Below are 13,001 nucleotides of genomic sequence, written 5' to 3' on the forward strand. Positions count from 1 at the left end.
TAAGTCAACATTGACTTCTAGTTTAGGGTGAAGAAAATAATTCAGATCCATAAATGTGTTTGGATATTTTGGAAAAAAAAACTCAATTCTAAAGCAAATTTTCATAAGTTCAAAACTACACTGTAAAAATATGCCCTTTAAATTGTATATTAGGCCGCCAGGTTGAAATCTGGCAAGAGCAGGCAACAGGGAAAGAACAAGAAATCTGAATTGGCTAGGGCTTTATCAGACATCCAGTCTCATTAAAAGTACATAAAATCAATTAGCAAAGCACTTATATTAATAAGATATATTATAATAAATATGGAGAGTTAAAGGCATTCTGTGTGCACTATTTCACTTAACCCTCAATACAACACTGAGAGGTAAACTTTCTCATGACTAATTTACAGATTAGAAACCCAAAGCTTACAGAAATTGAGTAATTTGCTCTAACTCACACAAGTACTCAATAGTAAAGTTCAAGTTCAATTTAGATTTTCTGGGTCCAAAGTATATTCTTTTTTAAAAATAGTGACTGTGGTTTAGTAAAATGATTTATTCTTCACATTTTAAAGTATAAAGCTGAAATTTTCTTTTTGTGATTTTGAAAACATATAGAAGTCCAATATTAAACTAGCTTATTCTTTGATGATTCGAATTTGTAAAATATAGTTCTTTTAATCTAGTAATATATTGATACCAAGATTTGCTTTTCAGTAAGAGTAAGGCAGACTTTCTATTCCAAAGATCACAAAGCTCTATAAACATCTTCTAAAACACGTCACGTTCTCTTATATGAACTACATTAGTAACATTGCTTCAACACTATAAACATACATATGTTTAAACTACACAGCACACAGCATCTATCCCTTGTCAGGTGTCTCCAGACATTTTGGCTTCCCACCCGAGAGTACTGCTGAATGCTATTTTTATAGCCTTGTCTGTTGAAAGAAACGCAATGCAGCAGTAGTAGAAAATACAGTTACAATATATTAAGGGAAGTAACTGGAAAATAGCTTCAGTACTACAAGGCCAATTCATGCAAAACTGATTAAAATAGTCGTTATAACAATTATTATTAAGGTTGTTAGAATTGTCGTCAAGAAATACTACCATATTCTAGAGTAGGAGTGGGTCAGTGTTTTGAAAAAATATATAATTATCTAAAACTAAAGATTGTGAGACATTTTAATTGCTTATAACCAAAATTATGCACTGCTGAAAAATGTCTTTTTCCTATATAGGTTCAACATAATATGTAGTTCACAGAGGCTCTTGTCACTATCATTTAAAATGACATATTGTGCTTATTAAACTGAACTGTGATAATTTAAGAGAAGGAAAGAAATGATTTTAACTAGTTGCCCTCATTTGAAAATACATTGTGGGCTTCATTTCTGTATCAACCCAAAAATTAGCATTATAGTAATACATACTAATAAAATGAATAGAAATGATGATTACTTCTACAATTCAGGAGGTAAGGAAATTACTCAATTCTTCCATGGAAATAATCCTTAGGCTTAACTGCTGAATATTGAGATATAACTGTAATAATGAGACTTACCTTTAGCAAATATCAAGATATTATGCAACAAGTTACATGTGGTAGCATTTGATGTAACCAACTTGGGAAGTCATACACTGATTATTATTACTAATTTAATTACTAGATAACAGTTATAAAGGATTAGCCAAGCTTACCATCAAATTCAGATAAAAAATAATTTGGCTCTTTCCAGAGACCTGAATGTAATGATTTGAAAATTGTCATTTGATGAGACAAAACTATTTGGGGGATCAGATTTAATCTGAATCAGGTCAACTCAGGTGGTCTGATAGTGCTACTTCCAAGTATTCAATGTATATCTAGATGTCAGTTTGTTTCTTAATTGTCATCTCCCATTTCACTGTCATTTCTACTTTGAGAAGCAGGTAAAAAAGATGATATTATGCAAACTCTTCCTCTGAACTATGGAGAGTCATATATTTTAACACCATATTCAGCAAGTTATTTCCACTTTCTAGTTGTAAAAGTAAAGTAATTTAGTCCTCAAATCCAGGGAGTATTGATAACTGAACATATACCCACAATTGAATGAACTAGTAGGCTGCAAATGAATTCCTAGTTCTAATGTTGGGGATGTTGCAAGGGTAATACGGAATCCAGCAATATCATTCCATAGTTCCAATTTCTATTCCTTATTATTCCACAGAAATAATATCAGAAAAACATGATACAAAATATACACAATAACATCAAGTATAACTTCAAATTAAAACCCGTTTCTGGTATATGTTTTTAAGTCAGTACAGGAATATATTTCTTAATAAAAAAAAAAAAAGGTATCCGAGAATTTCATCTTCTTATTTTCCAAATTTGGTTTATTGATTTGTCATGAAGAATAGGATAGTCAGAGAGAAGAAATATGCTGTAATGTATTTAAGTTCAATTATTAAATTAAATTAGATCTAATGAGTATAATTGAAACCAGTGCCCCAAATAGTGTTAGTCTCTAGTATTTTACAGGGATGTCTACTAAGATGTCATAAGAATATCATCTTACCTATTAGTGTTATTAGTAATATAAAAAAAGAAGTATGCTTCATGCAAATAATATATTCAGCCAGTTTTAAAGCTGCCATCATGCACATATATTCTTGAAGATAAATATTTCAATTGAAAATGGTACTTTTTCATCCATGAAAAAATGTAATTTTAGGCACATATAGCAAATATGCAATGAAAATGTGATATTCATATGAAATAAAAGCATTCAGTTGTATAAATAAAATGATTAGGAATAAATGTCAATAAGTAGACTCAAAGATTAACATAAATATGTGTAAAAATTGCCCTATAAGATAGATTTTTTATTGCAAAATAAAAAGAGGTTCTCAGAAGATGACTGAAGTTCTTCTAGGGTGATATATCATGATGGAATGGTAATTACACACTGTATGCCACATCATGTCGAAGACAGAATTTATTTGACAATCCTATATAAATGCATAGCCACTAGCATATACCTTTGTAACATCATGTTCAGAACTTCAAAACATTTTTTTTATGAAAGCAATCCCTATAGATAGTTTGAAAATTCTCCATGAGTTCTAAATGTCAGTAACCACAGTTCCTTGTCATTCTCATTTTATCCTTTTCTAAGCAGTATCTAAAGAGTGGTTTAATGACAATTATTTTGACTACTCGCATTGCAATTATGTTTGCAATACTGACAAATTATGCTACTTTGTCATAAGTACTTTAAATAATTACAGTGCTTGTCAGATATCTCTAAATCAGATTATTTCATGCAAAAGCAAACTTAGTGTATCCATACTCAAATCATGTTATATTCTGTCCTTGATATGACATCACATCACTTTGGTTGACAGATGATAACATTACAGATAAAGAAGCCTATTTTATCAGAGGATTATGCCTGTCATGGTATAGTAGATTTAGTGTCACTCACTAGCAACTAGCAACATTCTATTTGCAAGTTTGGGGAGGTAGGGATAAGGCTAGATGACAGAATATTACAAACAGTTTGCATCCTTCAGTACCTAAATATGGATGGGCATGTGAGTTTTTTACATTTTAAAATTTTATATTTGAGTTTCTAAGCCTCCACTTGAAAGATGAGGTGTATGTCTGTGATAGAAATATTTCTACCTATCTTTTCTGGTTATTAAACTAGCTTATAAATTGGAGAAAACACTTGTCACTTCTTGTCACTGCTATGATAGCAAGAAGACACTTCTTTTTAAAGAAGTAGGATTCATATTTCCCAACAAGAGAGTATCTATAATGCTAGCATATAATGACTATCAAGATATTCAATATTTATAATACTATCAATGCAGTCTTGACATTATATATAAAAATGTATCAAAAAACACAAAAGCTGTAGATGTTATATGTACATCTTAGAATGGTTTCTCTGTACTACCTGCAAGGTACAAATACACAAATCAAATTTAACAAATTTAACATATCTAAAATCAAATTCCATATCTTCCTTCACTGCCAATAAAAGTTCCACCTACAGCCTTTTCCTATTTCAATTAATGTTTGATTAATGGTAACTCTTTCTCACTCACTGCATTATCCTATCCATTAAAAAAATTATTTTGGGTTTACCATCTCTCTCTCTCTCTCTCAATACATGCTAACCTATGCCTCTTATATATCGCGAGAGAGAGAGACAGAGAGAGAGAGAGAGAGAGAGAGAGAGAGAGATCTATATATTCTTCATATATATATAAAGAATATTCTTTATATTATATTCTTTATATATATAAAGAATATATATATATATATCTTTATATATGTGTGTATATATATATATGTGTGTGTGTATATATATATATATATATATATCTTCTATGTCTAAATAGCTTCGCTTAGGACAACTTCCACTACTATAACCATCTTAATTGGTTTGAGCTGCTGTAACAAAATACCATAAACTGGATTGTGTATAAACAACAGAAACTTATTTCTTATAGTTCTGGAGGCTGAGAATTTCAAGCACAAGCCACCACAAGATTCAGTCTCTGGTAAAGGCCTACTTTCTTTTCCATAGTGGCACCCTCTTGCTGTGTCTTCACATGGTGGAAGGGGTGAGCTAGCTCTCTGAGATCTCTTTTATAAGGACATCATTTTTATTCATAAGGATTCCTTACTCATGGTTTAATCACCTCCTAAAGGCCCCACCTCCTAATCATCACATTAGTAATTAACTTTTAATGTATACATTTGGGGGGCATAAACACTCAGACAATAGCACACCATGATGCAAGGGACCATCATTCTTGATTGACTTATAGCCTATTAGCTGATCTATCTACTCCCACCCTTGCCCAATCCCCACCTCTACCTACATATACAGTTTAGTATTCACAGGGCAAAAAAAAGAGATCCAATTACATCTAAGTCAGATCTTATCATTACTATGGCTCTCAATCTCACTTAGTGTGTAAATGGATATACTTAAAATGACCTAAAAACTAGAAAAATCTCTTTCCTTACTTCTCAGATGTCATACCCCACTACTCTTTTCCTTTATTCTATTTCCTCTAGCTACAGCCTTCCTTGATGTTCTTCAATATCAGTCTCCTCAATTTTGGGCCTTTGCATTTTTTATTATTCATTCTGTAATGCCAAGATAAAATTAACATTTACCTTTTTAAATGATGCCTAATAAAACGAGATATGCTTCATGTTAATTTGTTTTTGTAGTCAGGTATACCTAGAATCATGCCACAGAAACTAGAGTGAAGCTTTGTAAGTTACCAGAGAATAGCTTATACCTTGGTAAACAGTTCTACAGATTTATAGTTCATGCAAAAACATGGCTATGCTATACTGTAATACAGAGTAGAGCATTAAAATGCATAAACTTTGGGTACATTGAGTATCTTCATGGTGTATACCTATGAATCATATTTAGAAATTAATTGTAGAGAGGTGTTGTTAATTCAAAATAATTTAATTCGAAAAGTTAAAGAAATGGAAGACTTTTGAGTCTACATATGTATGAGAGAGAAGAAAGTGTCTATTGTAATTAGTTAAGCTTTGAGATTGACGACTTTTATAAAGTCTAGAGGGGATAAGGCATAGTATATAGTATATACATAAGAAATAAAAACCTTGTTCTCTTAATTTGTTAGATTTTCAAAATACTAATATTTATTTAGACATTGCTGCTTTTGTTAGATGAATGAATCAGTATGCCTTAAAAACAATGTCCTAAGTATTATTAGGAATCTACAAAGTTGGTTACCCTTAATTAGGAAATTTATGTAGGAGCATCATAAGAAGCATGTTATATGTTCTTCAGGTGTTTTTCTTTCTGCATTTTTCACCAAACACAATCCAGAATGAAATTAAATATACAAAATAAATCAAGAATCAATCTTCATTTAAAATAAGTAAAAGGAACTGTTTAAGTCCTTTAGATAAATGCTTGTGGGAGATAATCCAACTTATTGTTTAATATGAGGAATAGCTCTCATATGTCAAAGAGGTACTTTTTTTCAAGAGTTAGTTTAGAAAGTAAAAAGAAATTTAAAATTTTCTTTTGTATGGAATTCTCTTTTAAAGACATTAAAAATAATAAAACCTGTAGCTAAACAATTGAACTAGGTATAGTAGCATTTGTATTTTCAAAGAAGTCTCTGTCTCACCAGTGCTTGTTAAGGAACCCCAGGCACAGTCAAATAGACACTGGCATTTCTTCCATGCTGTTAAAAACAACATTGTGCAGTATATTTGAAAGTGTATTTTCTTAATAATTCCTGTTGTACAGTGCATGGCCTCCTACTGCATGAGGCAAATGATGATAATGACAACCTTCAAAATTGTAATACTTCAAGTCTTATTAAAGTTGACTCCAGATAAAAAAAGACACTATGCACTATTGGTTGGCATATGATTACATTTTTTTCTACTTTGGAGTTTTTATTCTTGTGGTTTATTCAGTATAAGACTATTAAGTCAATCTCCACAGCTTTAAATATTATGAGACTATGTTTTACTTCTACAAATGTAGATCATAAAAGGCATAGGTTAGCATAAAATACCTGAAGGTCAAAAGAAAATTTTAGTTAGAACTATAAGACATCAAAACCTATGGCCTAAGCTTAACCTAGTCTGTGTTAAGCTACTATTTAAATATGATTTGAATATGTCATTTATACATTTTAGTAGAGGAATAATGATATATTTTTCATACACTTAAAGTATAATTTTATGTAAGCCAAAGCTATAGTAGTAGCCTACTTTTTCAAACATTGCCAATTTGAACAACTAAGGAACACAGAATTTTATTTTAACTGAATTATAAAAGAAGGTTTTAGATAACTGCTGATTGGTTTATTTAAAAATAAACCACTTTAATCTTCATATGGAACCAAAAGAGGGCCCGTATAGCCAAGTCAATTCTAAGCAAAAAGAAAAAAGCTAGAGGTATCATGCTACCTCACTTCAAACTATACTACAAGGCTATAGTAATCAAAATAGCATGGCACTGGTACCAAAGAAGAGATATAGACTAATGGAACACAAGTGAGTCATTGAAGGCAACACCACCCATCTGCAACCATCTGATCTTTGACAAACCTCACAAAAACAAGCAATGGGGAAAGGATTCCCTGTTTAATAAATGGTGTTGGGAAAACTGGCTAGCCATGTACAGAAAGCAGAAACTGGACCCCTTTCTGATCCCTTACACTAAAATTAACTCCAGATGGATTAAAGACTTAAACATAAGAACTAACACCATAAGAACCCTAGAAGAAAATCTAGGCAAACCATTCAGGACATAGGCATAGGCAAGGACTTCATGACTAAAACACCAAGAGCATTGACAACAAAAGCCAAAGTAGACAAATGTGATCTAATTAAATTCCAGAGCTTCTCCACAGCAAAAGAAACAATCATTAGAGTCAACCAGCAACCAACAGAATGGGAAAAAATGTTTGTGATCTACCCATCTGACAAAGGGCTAATATCCAGAATCTACAAAGAACTAAAACAGATTTACAAGAAAAAAACAAACTCATTCAAAAGTGGGCCAAGGATATGAACAGACACTTTTCAAAAGAAGACATATATGAGGCCAACAAACATATGAAAAAATGTTCATCCTCACTGGCCATTAGAAAAATGCAAATCAAAACCACATTGAGATACCACCTCACGCCAGTTAGAATGGCGATCATTAAAAAATCTGGAGACAACAGATGCTGGAGAGGACGTGGAGAAATAGGAACACTTTTACACTGTTGGTGGGAGTGTAAATTAGTTCAACCATTGTGGAAGACAATGTGAAAATTCCTCAACGACCTAGAAATAGAAATTCCATTTGACCCAGCAACCCCATTACTGGGTATATATCCAAAGGATTGTAAGTTGTTCTATTATAAAGAAACATGCACACGTATGTTCACTGTGGCTCTGTTTACAATAGCAAAGACCTGGAGCCAACCCAAATGCCCATCAATGATAGGCTGGAGAAGGAAAATGTGGCACATGTACACCATGGAGTACTATGCAGCCATAAAATATGATGAGTTCATGGTCTTTGTAGGGACATGGAAGAATATGGAAACCATCATTCTCAGTAAACTGACACAAGAACAGAAAATCAAACACCGTATGTTCTCACTCATAGGTGGGTATTGAACAATGAGAACACATGGACACAGGGAGGGGAGCATCACACACTGGGATCTGTTGTGGGTGACTAGGGGAAAGACAGCAAGGAGTAGGGAGTTGGGGAGGGATAACATGGGGAGAAATGCCAGATATAGGTGATGGGGATGGAGGCAGCATACCACATTGCCATGTATGTACCTATGCAACAATCCTGCATATTCTGCACATGTACCCCAGAACCTGAAGTGCAATATATATATATATATATATATATATATATATATGACAGATATATAGAATAAATATTAAATAAATAAAATAATTCATTTAAAACTAGATTTATAAAATCTTCTGAAGGAAACCACACCAAAAAGCAAACCTCAGATTCTTTCCAAGGAATTAATGTTTTATTTTGCTACAGAGCTTTTCTTTCTTCAAATCTAGAAGAATATTTGTTCCCTCTGGTTATAGTTTCTTTGAGCAGAAGTAATGTATTCTTGCATACACAATTAGTTATTTATGATGTTTTACATGCTTATTATGGCCATGCTAGCTTATTTGCAAAAAAGAAAAACCATCTGAACTAATAGTGGTGGGATTCTATTCTCACTGGACATGATCAAGAATCATTATTAGCTGCCTAATCTTTGTAAGATCATTGCAGACTTATCAGTATTTTCTCATAATATTTTCTATTAATCTGAAGGATAAAGTATTGATGTTTTCCCCTATTGTTTAAAGTTTAAACTTGAAACATCATTTTTATGTTTTACACTTAGAAATGAAGAAAATATTTATGGGAATCATTAATTTAATCTGGTATGCATTTATAAGCCACAGATAAAGATCAACTATCCCCTTATGCCTATAGCGGATGGGAAATTAGCATATTCATTAATTGTATTTCTCCTTCCATTTATATTCCCAAACTAATTATACTAATTTGACTTAATTATGCATAGTATATTCATTTGTGCCAGCAACAGGACAAAAGATGCATTTAAATATAATACCGTAGATATATATTTAAATATAACACTGTAGTTATTATATATATGAAGCAAAACCAATATAAGACATATATATATTTATATATGTATAACATATACTATAATATATATAAAGTATATATAAAATATGCTCAACATGAGATTCAGATTCTTTCTTAATAAATCTGAGTAAATTCTAAGATTTATTATAGGAATTGGCTTACATGATTGTGGGGCTATCTTAGAAAGTTCAATATCCATAAATCAGGCAGTCAGTGAAGGCAATCTAGATCTCAGGTGCATGGGCCACTGATAATATATTTTCTCACTCTTTCTCTCACTCTGTCTCTCCTTCTTACTCACTTTTTCTGTCTTTCTTCCTTTCTTTCTCTCCCAGTCTCTGCAAAGCCTTGTCCTTGTTTTTAAGGACTTCCAATAGAATTAATCAGATCCACCTAGATTATCCAGAGCAATCTACTTTACTTAAAGTCAACTGATTACGGACTTTACATAGGCAAAACAATTTCACTGCAGCATCTAAATTAATGTTTGATTGAGTAAATGGGAAATGTAACTGAACCAAGGTGAAATGTTAAAATATATATAAAAATCTGTTACCATTTTAAAATATCATCATAATTAAGGCTTTTTAAATGCAAAATATTCCACAAAGTACCCAGAGAATACATTTTTCCCACCCTGAGTCACAGTACAAACAAATAACTCCCCCAACAAAGGAAGAAGATAAATATAGTTAAAGGATACAGTGATAAAACATTAAGTAAGAAATAGCATATCAAAATACACAAAGGAGAATTTGATTTTCAGTAGTGATAACTCAGTTTGATTTAGAAAAAAAAAAAACTCTGCAAAAAACAATTAGAAAAGCTGTACAAAAATATTTAATATATTTTTAAGATATGAATGAGCTACTAAAGCATCAAGAATATGAAAATTCAATATTCAGAAACAAAGGGAAAATTTGAATGATATGCAAGGCATTTCACTTTTCTTTTCTTTTCTTCTCTGCATTAATCAATCATTACCAGATTTCTATAGGCTGAAAACCCATCATAATTTTTATCAGTTTCATAAAGCTGCGAAAGAAAACTGGAATTCAAGGCCCAGCCAAAAGAAGAGTCTCTTTTAACCACCCCAGGCTTTCATTGTATGCTTTCGAGAGCTACATTCTAAGTAAAGGAAGAACTGGGTACAGAAAAGACCTTTCAATAAATTAAAGCCAGCTGTTAATCAGATCAATCACTTAATGTATAGATGTGACATGATCATATTCTAACTGGAAGAAAGAAGCTAACATAAATCCTCTTTGAGTGAAGACTAGAATTCTAAATCTTCAAATATCTCTATAGTATTTCATATACAATGTCTGGGATGTAATAAAAGGAACATACATACTGAGATATAATACCAGACAACCAATATCAGTAAAAAACTATATGACAGAAATAGATGTAAAGAAGCTATAGATGTTGAGATTACCAGACACAAACATTAAAATAATTGTTAACAATATGAGCGTATTAGTCCAGGTTCTCTAGAGGGACAAAACTAATAGAATATGTGTGTGTGTGTGTGTGTGTGTGTGTGTGTGTGTGTGTATACATATATATGTATATATATATGAGTTTATTAAGTGTTAACATACATGATCACAAGGTCTCACAATAGGCTTTCTGCAAGCTAAGGAGAGAGGAGAGCCAGACTAAGTCCCAAAACTAAAGAACTTAGAGTCCAATGTTCCAGGACAGGCAGCACTCAGCACAGCAGAAAAATGTAGGCTGAGAGACTGTGTCAGTCTCTCATTTTCACATTTTTCTGCCTGCTTTATATTTGCTGGCAGCTGATTAGATGGTTAACAATACTTAAATGTTGATATGAAGTCAATAAATTTTGTGTCACATAATAAAAGAAAAAGTAAATAAAATGAATACATTTTCTTCGTATAAGTGGATAGATGCACAAACATGCTTTTAACAAAAGGCATGATGGTCGTTTTAGCTGGTATTGATGACTACCTTCTTCTATTACCCAATCTGAATTCCCTTTGCATTCCGCAAGCACCTCAGCAGGTTGTGCTTTTATTCTGGGTTGAGTGGCCCAAACCTTCATTCCTGAAGGATATGAGCCATTTGTAGTCCTGCCTGGATTGGGCTGTTGTAGTTTCCCATTAACCTTAATCACAGGGCATGGTAATACTAAGAGATGCCCTAATAGATTTCCTGTATTCCATGCACACACTTCCTTACCTCTGTTGTGAAGTAGTAGACTGATTTCATCTTGCAGTCCAGGTCAATCACTAAAGCCAACACTGTAATTCCCTTCTTAGCCTTGTTGTGTTTCCTGGTGGCAGAGTACCTCCCTCTGGAATTAAGACCTGTAGGACAGCAGAATGTAATGTCACAGGAACAGGAAGCAAAAATTTTGCCAGTGGTTCACTAGGGTTTATGTTGAGTGGTGCCACTTCCACTTCCACTTCTTGAATCTTGGACCTGTGAATCCTAGCTATGGAAGAAACAGTACCATATACTGGATGCTGATTCAGAGCATACATGGCCTTCTGGAGAACTTTGCACCAGCTCTGCAAAGTATTGGTGCCTAATTGGCATTGCAATTGTGACTTCAAAAGGCCATTCTACTGTTCTATTCATACGGTTACTTCAGGATGATGGGGAATATGGTAAGACCAGTGAATTCTATGAGCATGGGCCCACTGCCATACTTCTTTAGCTGTAAAGTTATTGACTTTGTCAAAGACCATGTTGTGTGGAATACCCTGATAGTGGATAAGGCATTCCGTGAATCCACATATGGTAGTCTTGGCAGAACCATTGTATGCAGGATACACAAACCCATATCCAGTAACTGTTTATTCCAGTGAGGACAAACCTCTTCCCTTTCCATGACAGAAGAGGTCCAATATAATCAACCTGGCACCAGTTCGCTGGCTGATTACCCCGAGGAATGGTGGCATATCGAGGGCTCAGTGTTAGCCTCTGTTGCTGGAAAATTGGGCACTCTGCAGTGGCTATAACCAAATCAGCCTTAGTGAGTGGAAGTCCATGTTGCTGAACCCATGAGTAACCGCCATCCCTGTCACCGTGGCCACTTTCTTCATGGGCTCATTGGGCGATAACAGGGATGACTGGGGAAAGAGGATGAGTACTATCCACAGAATCAGTCATCCTATCCACTTGATTATTAAAATCCTCTTCTGCTGAGGTCACCTGTTGGTGAGCACTCACATGGGATACAAATATCTTCTTTTTTATATTTTTTATGTTTTCTTTTTAATATGGAATGCTTCACGAATTTGCATGTCATCCTTGTGCAGGGGCCATGCTAATCTTCTCTGTATCATTCCCATTTTAGTATATGTGCTGCCGAAGCAAGCACAGGATACAAATATCTTCGTGGTTTTTGAACACACAGAGAGGTCTATCTGCATATCTCTTCTCCAAGTTTCTTTGTCACCAATTTTCCACTTTTGAGTAGTGCTTGCATTTATTGTGCCAAACCATCTGTAAACCTGTCCCCAGTCTTCTCTTCCTATCAACCGATTGTAGGGAACTCCCCATGAGGCCATCAGTACAGGCTGGTAAAGACAATTCAGGGTGGCAGGAGTGGAGACCATTGGCCTTTGAGACACTTCTTCATATAACTTACTTGTGCCTTCAGGATATGCTCAGGCCTGATTACAGATATACCACTTCCATTTGATGATGGAATGCTGCTATGCATGACCCACTTTATGGTTAGGTGGGTCAGAAAGCACCCAGTTCATGATAGGCAGTTCAGGTTGCATGATAACTTGATGACATATAGTCAAGCGTTGAGTTTCCACC

General features: G+C 33.6%; 1 non-coding gene across 1 annotated transcript; it reads right to left on the minus strand.

Annotated features, from left to right (window-relative positions):
- Window positions 1-12,445: 12,445 nt before the first annotated feature.
- Window positions 12,446-12,552, minus strand: LOC119467750. The gene has a single exon (XR_005196357.1). It is a non-coding gene; the product is annotated as a U6 spliceosomal RNA (small nuclear RNA).
- Between the last annotated feature and the right edge of the window lie 449 nt (window positions 12,553-13,001).

Source organism: Cebus imitator, unplaced genomic scaffold (assembly GCF_001604975.1).
Source record: "Cebus imitator isolate Cc_AM_T3 unplaced genomic scaffold, Cebus_imitator-1.0 Scaffold327, whole genome shotgun sequence".
In the NCBI taxonomy this organism is placed as follows: domain Eukaryota; kingdom Metazoa; phylum Chordata; class Mammalia; order Primates; family Cebidae; genus Cebus; species Cebus imitator.